Here is a 4821-nt window from a genome sequence, read left to right as displayed (position 1 = left end):
CACCTCCAACTGGGATTCCTGAATGTGTTATTTCCCTTGATGCGGAGAAAGCATTTGATCGTATAGAGTGGAACTACCATTTTGCAGTTTTAGAAAAAATTTGACTTCGGTCAAAGTTTTATCTCTTGGATCAAATTGCTGTATTTGTGTCCGACTGCCTCTGTTTTAACTAAATCTCAGAAATCCCAGTTATTTAACCTCAAACGTGGCACCCGTCAGGGATGGATGCCCTTTAAGTCCCTTTCTCTTTGATTTGGCTATAGAACCTTTGGCGATAGCTTTTCGAAATTGTCCTGAACTGACCGGGATTTGGAGATGGGGTGTTGAGCATAAAGTTTCTATTTATGTTGATGACTTATTACTTTTTCTTTCAAATCGGTCTACATCCTTACCTCCAATGTTTTCACTTCTTGACCAGTTTAGCCAGTTCTCTGGATATAAACTTAATTTACATAAGAGCGAACTTTCCCCAATTAATAAAAAAGCACAAGAATTAACATTTCGTGATCTCCCCTTTAAAGTAGTCCACGATCAATTTACTTATCTTGGGATTATATTCACAAGGAAGTTTAAAGATCTCTTTCGTGAAAATTTTGCCAATCTTTCATATACTATAAAACAGAGTCTGTTACATTGGTCACCTCTATCTATGCCTTTGGTAGGTCGTATTAATGTTGTTAAAATGTATGTTCTCCCTAAACTTTTATATTTATTTCAATCAATCCCAATTTTTATTCCTAAATCCTTATTTGATTCCTTAGACTCTGTTATTTTGTCATATCTGTGGAAGAATAAGCGCTCTAGAATTAACAAAGTTTATCTCCAAAAATCTAAAGAAGATGGTGGCATGGCTTTACCTAACTTTTGTTTATATTATTGGGCAGCCAATCTTACATAATCACCTTTTTTTTTACCTACTACGTATGACTCAGCCTTCCATGATTGGTATAGGAAGGGCATTAGACATTCTGAAGATCTTTTTATTGATAATCGCTTTGCCTCTTTTCAACAGCTCTCTGCTAAGTTTAATCTGCCTAATGCTCATTTTTTTAGATATCTCCAAATTAGACACTTTATTACTCCTTTAATCCCTAACTTCCCTGAAATGCCTGAGAAAAATGTTATGGACTTATTTCTTTCTATTAATCCACTAGGTAAAGTTTTAATATCATTTATTCGTGATAAATTAGCAGCCCTACGACGTGCCCTTGTGGATAAACTTAAAATGGCATGGGAGGATGATTTAAATACCTCTTTATCCGATGAGACTTGGAACTCGATTCTCAAATCGGTTAACCCAACCTCGCTGTGTGCTCGCCATTGCCTTTTATAGTTTAAGATTGTTCATAGAGCCCATATGTCTAAATCCAAATGATCTCGGTTTTACTGTAACATCAGTCCGCTTTGTGATAAATGCAAAAGGGGCGAGGCCTCTCTCATTCATATGTAATGGCTTTGTCCTAGCTTGGAGAAATTTTGGAAAGATGTCTTCATAACATTATCGTATATTCAGAATCACCACCTAGAACCTAACCCTTTAATTGCTTTGTTTGGTTTTGGGGGTGAGACAGATTTACGTCTGAGTTTGACTCAGTGTCGAATATTATCTTTTGCCTCTCTCCTGGCTAGGCGTTTAATCTTCCTTAGATGGAGAGATGTTGCCCCGCCCACACATGCTCAATGGCTTAACGATATCATGGCCTGCTTAGACCTTGAAAAAAATCATTATTCAGTCCTTAATTCGGATTTAAAGTTCCATAAGGTCTGGGGACCTTTTATTGAGTACTTTCATAACCTTCCTCTTGACTAAGGTTTTTTTTTTTCGGTCCCTTGCTTTCAGCTCCTTTTTTTTGGTAGTAGGCATTAATACCTTCTATTGCTAAGTGTATTCACAGTTCGGGGGTTTGATTGTCCTGATTTATATTCTCTATATTGTGTTGTGGTTGGTCTGGAGTTTTTTTTTGTTGCGGGGCTTGGGGAGGACACTAATTTTACATGTCTTCAATTTGGCTGCTTTCTCAATTATCTTTCTTCGTATCATATTATTATTGTATGTTTATTTTTGCACTGTATCAATGTTCTTCGTTTTGATCCGGGCTTTTTTTTATCTGTAGCTATGTAGAAAATGTATAAAAAAACTAATAAAAAAACTCTGTGTTTGGTACTTAGTGAATTTATAACACAACTGGTGTACTCAGGCCTGCTGAACCCGGCCAGTGAATCTGTTCCACATCCGTCCATCTGAATCCTCCCCTGTTGTTTCCCTTGAATTCTCTGCAGACTGAGGAAGTCGAGATGACTGCAGTTCTAATCTCTGGGCTGATGAAGAATGACATTGTTCGTTAACCTCCTTAATCACAACTCATTTCCACATTATGACTCATTTTCCCTGCTTTTAAAGGGTTGTTGGAAACGCCACTGTCCTCTAAAGACTTAAATTGGAATGGGAACCCATAAGTTGGATGTTCGAAGGAGCAGGGTCAGAAACCAGAGGTGGGTCTGCACAGGGCAGAGTTTGGGACTCTGGGCGATGGATGGACTAAGAACGTATGATGAGGAAAAAGGACTCAACAGTGGGGCGTGGCAATGGATGACAGAGTAGCAACATGTGGAAGCTAATTGGCAGACGAAATAACTTGGTTACCTGACTGACGAAAAATGCCTGTGGTGAGGGGCCCCATTGGTCGAGGCACATGTGTGTGTTGAGAATGGTTATACCTACTGATTGTTTATCCTGTAATATTATATCTGAATGGTTATTTGAGATGATCCTATCTGAAACAATGTATTGATTATCATATAAATTGTGAGATTATGTCCTTAACTGAATCAGGCTTGAAGTCATTGTGCCTTAATGAAGTTACCGTGGTCATTCATCAGTTTGTGTTTTAAAGCAAGATTTTGGTGAATGATTTTTGCCACTTGATTTTACCTGCATAAGTAATCAGATTGAGTTCAACTACTGCAGGATCCTGGAATGTGTTGGATTGTGTCTGGATTCTCGTGGCATTTTCTGCGTTTAGGGTCTTGTTTGCTTGTATTGCATGTATTTCAGATTTTTTTCTTTTTCTTAAACACCTTGTTCTGTATTTCCGCAAGGAACTCCTCTGTTTCTGGGAAGAGATCTCCAACTCTCAGTCAGGTGCTCGGTGCTTCCTTGTCACCATCTAGTCTGCTCAGATCGTTGGGATGTCTCCCGTGGAGGGGTCATGCTCATTCCACTGGTTCATGTTTTCTTCCAGAGTGATGATTCATTTTTCTGAGTTGACCTCTCATTTAAGTTTTCTGCTCTGTATTTCTTATCACGATTGCATATACACACATGGAGTGCTGAATCCAGTTCATTTTTGATGAAAATACATATAACTAGAAGTTTAATCTGACTGTTGTGTGATTTCGTTTTATTTCATGTGTGTTATTTCTCTTCCTGCTCCTGTCCAAGGTAGTGTTAATCTAAGTGGGTTTGAGTGTAAATGGTCTTTTCTAAAGCTTTCTTAAGTTCTTGTTTATCATTCTAATTTTTACTGATTGAAATGGGACAATGATATTTTTATTTAAAAAAATTCAATGTCGGTATTGATGAAAATGTTTATTGCCTGTATTGTATTTGTTAATTATTGAGCTCTATTTGGTAGTTTTTTTAAAGCCTTGGACTAAATTTTGTCAAAGGTTTTCCCTATTCCGCACTACTTTCTATTTTCTTTGGTTGTTGATATTCCAGATACGTGGCTATCAAGAGTCCCGGTGAAGGGTCTTGACCTGAAATGTTGATTCCCATCCATAGATGCTGCCTGACATGCTGAGCTCCTCCAGCACTTTGTGTGTAGTTCTCCAGATTTCTAGCATCTGCAGGTCCTCTTGTTTCCCAGATACTTATGTTTCTTGAAAGAACAAGCCAAGAACAAGCGAGTAGTGGGGTTGTGTGGCTCTGTTGGTGAAATATTAAATAAAATCATTAGAAAGAGGTAGTAAAGGGTTGGAAGGTGTAGAATCTGTGGGTAGCATTAAGGAACAGCAAATGTTAAGAAAAACCCTGATGGGAATTTTGCAGAGACTTCCAAACAATAGTAAGAATGAGGTCCCCAAATTACAATGGGAAATAGAAAATGTGTGCCATACGGGCGATGTTACCAGAGTCATGGGGGATTGTCATTCAGGTGATTAGGAAAATTAGGATGCTATTGGTCTCAAGAGGAGGAATTCCTGGAATGCCTACGAGATGGGTTTTTTTTTAGAGCAGCTCGTGGTTGAGCCCGCTTGGGGATCAGATATACTGGATTATTGTAATGAACTGGAATTAATTAGGTCACTTAAGTCCAAAGAACCCTTAGGGGTAAGTGTTCTTAATATGATAAAATTCACCCCGACATTAGAGAAGGAGAAGCTAAAGTCAGATATGGAATAAAGAGAATTAGAGAGGCATGAGATTAAAAATTGGTCAAAATTGATTTTAAAAGAACATGGGCAGGGACGAAAACAGAACAGCAATGGCTGGAATTTCTGGAAGCAATTTGGAAGGAACAGGATATATACAGGGGCATGCAAAAGTTTGGGCACCCCGGTCAAAATTTCTATTCCTGTGAATAGCTAAGGGAGTAAAAGATGACCTGATTACAAAAAGCATAAAGTTAAAGATGACTCATTTCTTTAATATTTTAAGCAAGATTACACTTTTAGTTCCATCTTTTACAATCTCAAAATAATAAACAAGGAAAAAGACCGGAAGCAAAAGTTTGTGGGCCCTGCATTGTCAGTACTGAGTGACACCCCCTTTGGCAAGTATCACAGCTTGTAAACATTTTCTGTAGCCAGCCAAGAGTC

This window comes from Hypanus sabinus, unplaced genomic scaffold (genome assembly GCF_030144855.1).
Source record: "Hypanus sabinus isolate sHypSab1 unplaced genomic scaffold, sHypSab1.hap1 scaffold_330, whole genome shotgun sequence".
In the NCBI taxonomy this organism is placed as follows: domain Eukaryota; kingdom Metazoa; phylum Chordata; class Chondrichthyes; order Myliobatiformes; family Dasyatidae; genus Hypanus; species Hypanus sabinus.
Note: the sequence above shows the minus strand (reverse complement) of the source record.